This window comes from Nerophis ophidion, linkage group LG05 (assembly GCF_033978795.1).
Source record: "Nerophis ophidion isolate RoL-2023_Sa linkage group LG05, RoL_Noph_v1.0, whole genome shotgun sequence".
Classification (NCBI taxonomy): Eukaryota; Metazoa; Chordata; class Actinopteri; order Syngnathiformes; family Syngnathidae; genus Nerophis; species Nerophis ophidion.
In genome coordinates, this window is record NC_084615.1 from 44912619 (window position 1) to 44925836 (window position 13218).

Below are 13218 nucleotides of genomic sequence, written 5' to 3' on the forward strand. Positions count from 1 at the left end.
AGGGGAAACGACAGTGCCGCAGTTGTATCACTAACGCCATCCAGGGCAAACACTATCATCGCTTACCCCCATGCGCCTCCTTTGTTCTCCGTTTGGCGTTGGCACTTTCTCCGTCCAGCGCTCACGGGCACCTTGTTGCACCCACAAGCGGCCCCTCGTGTTTGACTGAGGCGGCCAAAGACCCAGACTGGCATGCTGGCGCCATATGATGATGACAGCCAAAGATGTCACCCATATTTACTGTCACTCAGATTCAGTCACAGAACATCTTTGCACAATCACATCCTGGATTAGGGATGTTACAATGAGAACATTTCATAACACGGTTATCTTTGTCACAGTATTGTTGATTGTAAAATACACACCTCAAAATCTTTTTACCAAGTTTTATTAAAAAAAACAACCTCACAATATATATCTTCATATTTATCACTCTGATATAAAAGAGCATAGCTTGTAGGTTCAATGTGTGTGATTGAATATCGTAGTTGCTCAGACAACAGTGTGTTTATACAAGTTTAGGTTGGATTATGATATTAATTTGTCATGTATTCATCTTAGCATTTAAGATAACTATGGATTAGCAATGTTAGCTACTAGCTAACAATCAGCTTCCTAACTTTCTTTTCTAAGAAATGATCAGTATCACCAGTTTGTGAGTTAATCGAATGGACATTTCCGATGTTGCCCTCTCAGCTGGCTTGGTTACTGTGGTTATTATGTGGTTACCTCAATGTTGATTAATCAAGAAGCCTTTATTGGTAATAATCACCATTGGGAGTTTTAACACAGTTTATCATTGATACAGGGAATTGTCCCATCCCCAATCTTTATAATTTGGATGCTTATTTAAATTATTTACTGCAAATAAACCTTGAAAAACAATCAATCAATCAATCAAAGTTTATTTATATAGCCCTTAATCACAAGTGCCTCAAAGAGCTTCACAAACCACGACATTCCCGGATCCAAATCCACATCGGGAAAGAAAAAACTCAAACCAATGGGACAAGGAAGGATATGGAGTCCTCTGTAATTAAGGTGTTGTGGCTGGTTGACTAGGGTGTAAGACTAGCTAAAGGGAAAAATCTGATATGTGTCATAACCGACTCACCGGTTATCGCTATGGCTAACGCTAGCAAACGTTAGCTGTTAGCAACCGTCTAAAGTTACAAAGCTTCTCTGCTCTAACTGGCGGACGTGGCACTCTTGCAGTGCCAACTTATCCATGAGAAGGATGCATAAAGAACATTTTTCACCAAGTCAAGTTCTAGTTTTTGCTGTCTTCGGAGCAGGGGGGCTTCTGACCGGGATTCGCTTAACTTCGCTAGTTTTGCAGCTAGCTAGCTAAAAGTGGAGCAATGAAACAAAGAGAGTGAGTGCTATATAAATTTGATAAGACTACTAAATGGTCATTGGTTATGATGACAAAAAAACTAAATATTAATCAATTCAATTCACACTTGGAATGGACAGGATAATTGAGTAACTGATCCTTGAAAATGTTTGTAGGTGTTCGCTTTTATTCGACATCTAATCCACATCAACATTACCATGGATACATCAACATTACTTAATCGCATGATGCGCAGGTTTTTTGATTTCTTCGCTGTCACCGGCATTTGAGTGACATACTTGGTCGCCGATCAAAATTGTTGAGCCTCGCATTTGTTTGTCTCTCGTTTCAAACAGGGAGAAAGATGTCTCACTATTTGCATTGCTATCAAAACCTGAGCATGTTTATTTAACAGAATCATTTATTGAACGCAGTGAGCCCTCATTTCAGTCATTCGGGGTGACAGCTTTCCACACATAGGAAAAACAGAGAGCCTCCTTATTCAGGACCCGCTGCAAAATAACAAAAATTAAGAGAATAAAATATGATCACAAAACCAAATGTCCCGTTATGGTCATACTTAAGCTTCAAATCAAAAGGGCATTATTAGCACATCGACATGGACAAAGGATCTAGAAACATCCATCCATCCATTTTCTACCGCTTATTCCCTTTCGGGGACGCGGGGGGCGCTGGCGCCTATCTCAGCTACAATCGGGCGGAAGGCGGGGTACACCCTGGACAAGTCGCTACCTCATCGCAGGGCCAACACAGATAGACAGACAACACTCACACTCACACTCACATTCACACACTAGGGTCAATTTAGTGTTGCTAGAAACAGTGAAACAAAAAACAAAAAGACATCGTCCGACCATCTTTTTCCAATTGGGAAAAACAATTCACTTTAAGATGTTTAACTCAGTGGCCTAGTGGTTAGAGTGTCCGCCCTGAGATTGGTAGGTTGTGAGTTCAAACCCTGGCCGAGTCATACCAAAGACTATAAAAATGGGACCCATTGCCTCCCTGCTTGGCACTCAGCATCAAGGGTTGGAATTGGGGGTTAAATCACCATAAATGATTCCCGGGTGCGGCACCGCTGCTGCCCACTGCTCCCCTCACCTCCCAGGGGGTGATCAAGGGGATGGGTCAAATGCAGAGGACACATTTCACCACACCTAGTGTGTGTGTGACAATCATTAGTACTTTTAACTTTAACTTTAATTTCTAAGTAATATTTTTCCTTAAAGAAATTAGTCCATTTAATTTTTTGTTTGTTTTTTTATTTAAAATAAAATAGTTGTTTACCTTCCAATTACAGTACTGTAAAATAATAAAAATTCAACAGTAATGAGAAGTAAAAGTTTATATCATCTTACTTGCATTATCATATATATTATGATTACATTACAAACACTGTATAGTTTTTTATTATTTATTTATTTAGTCCCTGCATATAGCTAAATATTTTTTAAAGTCAATTATTACACATTGTTCTAATGTGTGGCATCTTGATACAAGAATATGTTGACTGACAGTCTAAAAGTAACATGTCTTCCCTAACTCGTTTTTTTTTTTTTTTGCAGTTTTGTGCATTTTCATGTATAAACATACAATTTGTAAACCGCAATCGCAATTTTGGAGAGACCAATTGCAATTGGGTTTTTTCTCAAACTCGTGCAGGTGTAGTTGTTTGTGTGAAATGCACTGTATATTAATCAAATCGTGTCTTAAAGCAGTTGGGTGAGACTGGAGCGCACTACTTGGCTGCAGCCAGCAGAGGTGCTGCTGATTTAGTAGGCGGCAAAACGTAACAAACAAAAACTAGTCAAATTATTTCAACCAAATGTTATTGAGAAGTGTGGCATTGTTCAAGAAAGACAATGTAAGATTCTAATTCATTCATTATGTTGCAGATCAAAAATGGGAGCCATGGCTTATATTTCTTTAGTTAAGCATCAGTCAGTCACTTTAGAATAATCGATACCGCCATCAGCAGGACTGAAGTGGACTGCCACATATAGATTTGGTGTTACGTGTTAGGTGATGGTATGCAATGTTACTCTTTTTGACACAGTTCATACGCAATGTGTGGAGCAAGTATACACACCTGGAGCCTCCTGTATTAACCGTGCGTACGCACAAGAACCTAGCGTATGCCCAATGATGGGCTAGCTATTTGGAAAATGTAGTAAGCTAAGCTACAAGTTACTCTCGGTTAAATGTAGCTAAGCTACGGGGGAGGCTATCCCCGGAGAATTGTAGCAAGCTACACTACAAATTACACGGCAAAAGTAGCTTGCTACATGAAATATACATTTAAGGGGCATTTATATCTATGAGCACACATGTATACTATCACTGTTATGTAACTGAGAGTGTCCACATTGACTCAATAAGGGTCTGTTACTAGTAACTATCTTGTCATTTAGCTGGGGACACCCTACAACTACCTCTAGGGGTCCCTGCACCCTACTGTATGTATTTATTTAGTTTGCCTTTAATTTAACCCCGATAATGTGATAAATGTTCTCTACCAACAGTAAAAAACAGCATCTATCAATTTCTTGACCAAAAAAAAACAACGTTTGAGAACAGTCAGTAATGGTTTTCTGCGGTATAAATTTTCATGAACTCAATTTACCTTAATGTGGGTTCCTAAATTTGTGTTGGGCGTCTTTGATTAAGAGTGTTTTCTCTAAGCGCATACATTTTTCTAAATATGACCAAGGACAATCAATTTTGTGGGTTTCCTGGACATCGCCTTCATCACTAAAGAAAAAGTCTAATAATAAAAAAGTTAAAGTGCCAATGATTGTCACACACACACCAGGTGTGGCGAATGGATTCTCTGCATTTGACCCATCACCCATGATCACCTCCTGGGAGGTGAGGGGAGCAGTGAGCAGCAGCGACTGATAATAATAATAATAATAATAACCTCATTAAAACTCCTGAAGGTCAGTATTACCGTATTAAATGGAATTGATAGAAAAATCGTGTTTGATAAACCACACTTTAATAAATTTACAGACCAACTAGGGTTAGCTTGCTAGCTATCTAAAGTGGTAACAGGAACACAAAGGGCATGACGTCATACCCCAATCTAACCCTGTATAAACACATTGCTGTCCAAACAACTATATTAAGATATTCACATTAAACAAACTATGTGCAGAATATGAAAAGTGATCGATATACAGTATATACTAAACAGTGTTGAGTTGACAGGAAGTATACTTGTGTGACGTCATATAAACTGGAAGTGAAGTGGACACCCAATTTGGAAAATTCTTAACTGTTTACAAATTAAATTGGAGATAAACTTATTTAATCACTTAAGTAAAAAATATATGGCTATTGTGATGCCACAACAGCAATGTTAACGTTTCTTCTGCTAAGAAAGTATATTTTGTGTTTGTGTCTATTATTTAGTTTAAAAAAAATTTCAACTTGGTTAAAAGATTTCAGTGTGTGTGTATAAGAACTTTTTGAACACATTAAACTATACCCCGTATTAATGAGGGTTAAACTATGGAATTCTCTTTACAATGAGATAATAAATTGTAGGAATATATTCAAATTGAAAAAAATATATAAAAAAGACAGAACAATAAGATCATATGGACAGTCATAAGTGTTTACATTTTGCTTTTTATTTATTATTTGACTTATTTTTTTGTCTGGTTTTGTATTGTTTTGTATCATTCCGTGAGATGTATATTATTTTTTTTTGTTCGGTTTGTACTTCATGAAGTTTTGCACTTGTTGTGTTTTTCTTGTGTGTTTTTTGTTTGTTTTCATTACATTTGGATGTATTTGTTGGTTTGTATGATATCCATTAAGTAAGACTACGTATTATGTTGAAGGGGGCAGGAAAATATTTTTCTTCATCCTGCTCCTTCTCAGGCATTGGTGTGTAAATGTAAAATTGTATAATTGAGGTATAATCGTCTATCGATTAAAGATGCACATCAATGAAAGAGATAAATAAAAAATGAAAGAATGAATGAATAATAACCATGCTAATTTTGTTCACAGTAACCAAGATATGACATTTTTATATCATTACATCCCTAATTAAACCAACCCCTTCAAAAAGATTGCAGTCTTTTGGGAGACATTGCACTTAATCAGAATTTAAAATAAATTTTTCTTTTAATAAAATACTTTTTTATTTCAGTTTTGGCATAAGTCAGCGCAATGTGGATTGTTTGAGCGGCACTCCTCTAACAGCTCTGATTAGTGCAGCTTTAAAGGACTCAGTCCTGCTAAGAAGCTTTCCGTCTGGCAGCGGTTCTCTCAGGTTGGAGAAGGTTTACGGGGCAATGACATGTTACTACATCACAGCATAGCCAAAGTTCTCCCGTGACATTTAAAAAGGAATAGGAGACTGGAAAATATGTCTATAAACAAGCACGATGCTACGGCTCACTTTTGTTATGGTTTACTTTAGCATTGCACTATTTAACCAATCGTTTTTATTTTTCCACCCGTAGAAGTCATGCATCTTGACTTCAACATACTTTTTGAAATATCCAGAAATAGCATCTGATTTTCTTATGTCCTCATTGGGAACAACGTCAGTGTTGCACTTTTAAAACAATAACTCATACTTGTAAGCTACATTAACGTTTTTTCAGTTTAGTTGCGTGTGGATTAGATAAGGTGCAATAAAGAGGAGCAATTACAACCGTTGACAGTAAGGTGAGCTTTTGAAGTGAGAGGGAGGATGAGGAGGAGAAGCCAAAGAAGCCGGAGAATAAGAGATGGGGGATGGTGAGAACAGCACAGCTCACCAAAGGAGAGCAAATGTGAGTTCGGAAAATGACCAATGGATGTGGAATTAGATGAGGAAAAGCAGGGGAATTGCACAAATACGAATGTGTTGTTTTGTTTTGACCTTTATTGCTTTATTATATTGTTTTCTGAAAGATGCTGGCATACTTTATATTAGCACCAGCCACTGTTGTATGGTGGTTGAAGGTATGACCACATCGCCATGACAACCAGTGCTGGTCAATTACAAGGCATCTTTGACACACAGCCTATAAAGACTGGAGAAAAAGTGCATTATATTGTGCTACAAGTGTTTGTGTTTACACAGAACATTGATGGCTGAGGAAGGAAGGAGGGAAGGAAGGAACTTTATCATCATGGCACAAGTACAACAAAATTAAATTTTCAGCACAAACCCGTTTAAAAGTAGACATCCAGTGTATAGGGGTAAATAACAGGAACGCTGACGGGTTGCCTCTTACAGCGCCCTGTAAAAGGTGGACCTGAGGGTTGAGTAAAATAAAAGTCAATCTCAGACTGGGCTCCTATGGGTGCAGAGGGCGGGTTGAGGCAGTCTAGGGCCAGGAAAAAACCTCCATAGCCACAATAAGTATATACACACACTACGACAGAGAAACCACAAGACTTGCAAAAGGAAGGGAAGGGGGGCCCTTTTTAGTGCCGAAGCTTCAGCTCTTTTGGCGCTGCTCCAGCTGTTCATCGACTAATCGGTGGCAAACACGTGGGGTGGGGTCAGGGGTATGTGTGTATATGTATTTGTGGTCAATGGAGTGTGTGTTATGTCTGTAGGCCTGGAGTTGCTCTGCGGGCACGGCCTACTCCCCAGGTGTTATTGACAAGGAAAGAGTTTGTTGCGTCTTCGCTGCACTGTCCTCTCGGGGAATCTTGAAGCAACAACTTTGCCAAGTGGCTTACAGCCTGGGAAAACAATACAGAATAGTATGTTTGTGTTTGCAAGCGGAAACAAATTTGAACTTTTCATTCTAATTGTCTATTTCTGGTCATCAAATTCACCATGCAAGGCAGAAGGCATCTCTAATGTTGTCCAGTTTGCGAGTTAGTCCAAAATCACAAAAGTTTGAGTGTCCACGCTCTGCCCATACTTCAATTATTTGTGGCACTTTTGGGGTACCTTAAACAGCTGCGAGTATCTTCCAATTTGTCGATACACCAGGGCAAAGCTTACTCCAATCAGAAGCTGCTACCAAGATTCTGAATAGGTAGATATCTTCAACGTCCTCGACTGAAGTGTTCACTAGTCACGCAGCACTCCACTTCTGTCTTGTGTTCAACAACAAACAACCATTCAGAAAGGACAGGCAGGTTTCCCCAAACTCAAAATCTTGTCAAATGCGTTGAAGCCAGTTGATTAAGTTCATTGTATGGATTTTGGAGAGCAGAGCAAAAAGAGGCTACAAAAAGTTAATCAAAACAAGACAGGACAAAGAGGCAAGCAAGGCAGATACGGAGGGGGAAGGGAGTGATATATATATATATATATATATATATATATATATATACATATATACATACATATATATATATATATATATATATACATATATATATATATATATATACACATATATATTTTTTATTTTATTTTAATTTTTCTAATTTTTTAAATTTTTTAAGTTTGTGTAAAAAAAAAAAAAGAATGAAAAAGGACAGCATTTTTATATTTGGCCCGACATTTTAAATTGAGTTTCTAGCTTTCTAAAAGAAGAATTGAACCTAAAGATTCAACAACAGCTCTCGCCTTCGCCTAGAGCAGATTTAAATATTTAGTCTATACGTGCTCTTGTTGTCAAAAAACAGCAAAAAACACTTTAGTATACATGCCAGGCCAGTAGATGGTGCTTGTCATCTTTGTCAGGGTATGTGATTTGAATGACGGTTTTGTTAAGTGGGCAGCGTGGCTCAGATGGTTGAGCAGCCATTCAGCAACTTCAGCCATCTTGCTGCCCACACTTGTGTATAAATGTGAATGAGAGGCCGTAGGCGACAAGGGAAACAAAGACAACAAGAATGCTACCACATTGTGCTGCATACGGTGGCAAAATACACCATACTGTTGAAACAAGCATACGAGGAGTAATTTTTTATCGGTAAAATTTTGTTTTTTTCCAAAATATAAAAATAAGCCGACGACTGCTTCTGCTCAGTCTCAAACTTGCTAAAAGTACATTTTAGATTATAATTCAGGCATCTCTCACCTAGTAGTAGACAAATGTAGCTATAGACCGACAGACTGGTCGACTCTCACATCCCTGAGATGGCGAAAAAGACCCCAAAAGACGCTACCTGCAGGAACTTTTTTTTAACCTTTCGTGAGTATTGTGATTGATCCTTCATCCAAACTAAACTTTGTGAGCGTCCCGTCGGTCGGCATTCCGGCGAGAGTGGAAATATTACAGTAAGTGTTTGTTTAATTATGGTTTATTGTGATTAATTTGTAAGTTTAGCACCGAGCAATGCTGCGGAAGCTATAGTGTGCCAATTAAAATGCATCCATCTCCCGGCTTCTAAAACTTATTGCCCATCGTCTTTGTGTTCGGGCTCAAAAATATAAGGTCTCGGATCATAATTTTTCCAAAAATAATCGTTGTTGGCTCTCACAAAGTCTACTTGATTAGCATTGTTCTTGATAGAGAAGGGCTCTGTGGTTCCAAGCGCGACGTCACGCGATCACGTGACTGCCTTCCTCATTATCTCTCAAAATAGCTGGGGAATCTCCCTGAGATTCATACTATTCTGATCATATCTCTTTATCCGCAAACTTTACAGGTCTTCTGGGGTCATAAATCGGATATATAAGATAATAGCTTCAATAGAGAGGCAACTTTTTTGTCCACTCTACAGGTACTTTAAGCATTGGTAACTTTACCGGGTTTACCACCTATTTATTTATTTGGTAAGGTTAATTGTGCAAACCCCACAGCTGCACCTTTCGCTAATTAGCTACTTTGGTCCTAATTATGTAAGTAATTTAGTTTAGTCATCTGCTGGTGGCTTTGTTAGAAAGAGACGTAGGATAAACATGGAAAATTGTCTGCATTTTTATTAAATGATGTTAATGGGCGTATATTCATGCTAATGTTAGAACCACGCTGAGTCATAATTGCGAGCGATGCTGCTTGCTGTACTGTTACTGGGTTAATTAATACAAAAGCAGCCAGTAATGCAGGCTTAGAATATTAAAGTACACAAATAATGCTAACATGATTGTTTTTGTACTTGTGCGTTTATATCACATCTGTAGCTTTACAGTTTGCTGCTAAACGTTTTTAGTTTAATTTCCACATAAAGCATTAGGATTTGATTGGAAACAACATATTTATCTGTGTTGGCCCTGCGATGAGGTGGTGATTTGTCCAGGGTTTACCCCACCGTCCGCCCCTGTCCAGCTGGGATAGGCTCCAGCACCCTCCGCGACCCCGTAAGGAACAAGCGGTAGAAAATGGATGGATGAATATTGAGGATAAAATATTTTTTTTTAGTTTGCCTTTATGTGCATAAAGTAAGCATTATATTATGATGTAGACTAAAACACAATTTTTTTTAGCCTTGCTTCAATCCTTAGTGTTCCTGTAATACAATGTATGGCTTGAGGATTAAGTCTCAATATGGTGGAAGGCTTTTTGGTTTCCAGGATTCCCAAAGGAGAGGCAGTAAATGTGTGTGTTATTGTCATAGATGCTGCGCGCGCCGACAGATTAGAGCTGAAGTCCACAGTGCACACGTGATGTCAAACAGGGAAAGCACTTCTGGGAATTTGTAACATATTCTGGGTCACTGGATGCGCCGAGTGATGACTCGTGGTCGCACGCAACAAGATGTCCGCAGAGTTGAACGTGCGGCCAATTACAGATGTGCCTGTGAGGCGTGGAGTCCCGCAGGCACTTAACCTAATAGCACGTTTCCAACTGGGAATGGAACGCACATAAATACAACTGCTGTGTGCTTGCTTGCTGTCATTCACAGTGCTGTAAAATTCCTAGTTAATATTTCAATGATTGATGATTCACAATGTTTTAAAACAACTAAAGGTACTCCGGCTTCCTCCCACTTCCAAAGACATGCACCTGGGAATAGGTTGATTGGCAACACTAAATTGGCCCTAGTGTGTGAATGTGAGTGTGAATGTTGTCTGTCTATCTGTGTTGGCCCTGCGATGAGGTGGCGACTTGTCCAGGGTGTACCCCGCCTTCCGCCCGATTGCAGCTGAGATAGGCGCCAGCGCCCCCCGCGACCCCAAAAGGGAATAAGCGGTAGAAAATGGATGGATGGATGGAAGGCCAACTAAAATACGCTACTCCACCAGCAGAGGTGCTGTTGATTCAGTCTCAATAATCTGGCTGACTGAAAACGCTGTTAATTGTCTTTTGTTACAAAACAATTGTTGTGAAAAAAGATTATTCTTTACATCTTGTGGGGATTTTTTTTTTTTTTTACTCCTGGTAGGAGGTTGTGTAGTCATTGGCGTTGGCTTGTCTGTGAGTGAGTGAGTGAGTGAGTGAGTGAATGAGTGAGTGAGTGAGTGAGTGGTATAGACAGTTGGCAAAATTACTCAAAGGGTCGTTGGAAAATATTCTTTAAACTTTCAGAAAATGTTGAAATAGTACAAGGAACGAGTGGTTAGATTTTGGGCCTGAACCGCATCATTACCTATTTTTTTGTGTGTGTGTGTGTGTGTGTGTGTGTGTGTGTGTGTGTGTGTGTGTGTGTGTGTGTGTGTGTGTGTGTGTGTGTGTGTGTGTGTGTGTGTAAGTAAGTGAAATAAATGTAAGTGAAATAAATTAAGAAATAAATGCTCAGTTTGATTGTTTAGTAAAATAAAGACTAGCTAGAAACATGCCCTCTGTCTGGCTTTTTAACATTTATTTTAAATGACGCACCATGTATAAAATGAGCGGAAAAACCCAGGAAACAGTTTGAATTAAATACAGTGAAACAATGTCAATGATAAAAGACTTAAAGAATAAATTACTGTTTTAACAGAAACCACAGTGGCAAAATGACCATAACTTGGGCAAAAGGCACAAAACATTGGTCTGCATTTTTTGGAATTTTGCCTATGGTTCACAATCATCATGAAAGACATGACAAAGGATGGTATTTTATAACGCATTCTATGTAAAATACATAAATAAAAGTTCACTTACACAGGAGCCAATGAAAGGTCCTCGATTCCGCACATGAAATCCAATTTAAAAAAAAATCTAAAAACTACCAACAATGCTCCATTTACATGTTTTGACTTAAATAATGATCAAGTATAAGCAGGAGAACTATTTTTAGCGGTGACGTGATCACCAGTTTATGCCGCTATGTTTACGTCATCAAATGGTCAGCTGTTTCCCTGCTTCCTTGTTCCTTGGAAGTTTATTTTTAGAACATAAATCATGCCTCTCCCCTGCATAGTATAAGGCTGAAGATGTAATATGACAAATTGGTACACTTTGACATCCAATTTGAACCCAGAAAAGTTGAGAATGACAAGAAACAGTATTTGGCTCATCCTCCCTTTTCTTATTATGAGTCATTCTTCATCTAAGCAGAAATATAATAAGATTCTATAAGTGGGCATCCTATTCTCAGTGGCCTAGTGGTTAAAGTGTCCGCCCTGAGATCGGTAGGTCGTAAGGTCAAATCCCGGCCGAGTCATACCAAAGACTATAGAAATGGGACCCATTACCTCCCTGCTTGGCACACAGCATTAAGGGTTGGAATTGGGTGTTAAATCACCATAAATGATTCCCGGGTGCGGCACCGCTGCTGCCCACTGCTCCCCTCATCTCCCAGGGGGTGATCAAGGGTGATGGGTCAAATGCAGAGAATAAATTCGCCACATCCAGTATGTGTGTGACAAACATTGGTACTTTAACTTTAACTTAATTAACAGGCCTACTAACTAACTAACTAACTAACTAACTAACTGTTATTTAGCGGGGGTGTCAATCTGTTATGGTTCAGTTTGTAGCTTGCCCATTTTAGAGGTAAAGACAAAGTATGGTCCTTGCCAAAATCTTCCTGCATGTTGTGATTAACAGAGGAAACGCTTGACAGGTCAACTTTTGTAGAGATAGTATCACAAGCAGAGGCGATACAGAGACTGGCAGATCTAAGGAAATAAGTAAGAGAACACTTTTCAGTTAGAAACGTTTAGCCTCTCCCAATTGATAAGTGGACGGTGTCGGATAAGCCATGTAAGTCCCAGCACTACAAGGGCAGCGCAAGAAGGCATAGCATGGAAAATAATTGTTTCAACATGGTTACCAGATAAGCGGAGGGTGCGAGGAATGGTCTGATAAGAACTATGAAATATTTGAAGCCGATCTAAAGAATGCTGGACTGGCTACATCAGAAGTGGGTATCTTGTGAACCTTAACCAGCCCTTCGTCTATAAAATAGTCATTAGCTCCTAAATCATTGAATGTCAAAATGTCAAGTTCTGTACTGGAGGTAGCCAGTGGCAGGAAAAAAATGCGTAGTACACTAAGAAGCAAAAAAACAACTAAAGGTGTTCTTCAATGGAAGACGGATTGATTTAGCAAAAAAGTCACAAAACGTATCTTCAAAATAACTAAGAATAGAGAATACTTAAAGGGATTGAAGCAACAGGAGCTGGATATGGTTAGCGTGATATAGAATTGATGTGTCGGGACAGAGAATTAAGATCTCGCGACAATAGGTGAGTCTAAATAGGCTGGGGTAATTCAAACAGCTGTGCTCAATCACTCACGCCTTCCCCTGAGAACCATGGCAACTGAAACAGCAGAAAGCAGAAAAAACACAAAAAGAAAGCAAACTTGCCAGCAGGACGCAGACATATAACAGAAAAGATGGCTTCATTTTTAGTTGGTCTAAGTCTTGGTGGCAATTTTAAGGATTTGGTGAAATCAAAGTCAACATTTTCTAAACCGAATTATTGCGTGTCGAAGCCTAAGAAGGAAGAGGGCAAGTATTTCGGCTCTGGCAGTTTGTGGAACATTTTACTTTCACGTCTGCTCCGAAGAGCTTGTGGGTGAGCAATCGGAGATATGATTACCTAAACGTGTTATTTTCACCTGTTTTCTGCT

General features: G+C 39.0%; 1 protein-coding gene across 3 annotated transcripts in view; it reads left to right on the forward strand.

Moving 5' to 3' along the window:
• Positions 1-13218, forward strand: part of evlb (Enah/Vasp-like b) — an 86699-nt gene that overhangs the window by 25175 nt on the left and 48306 nt on the right. The window lies entirely within an intron of this gene.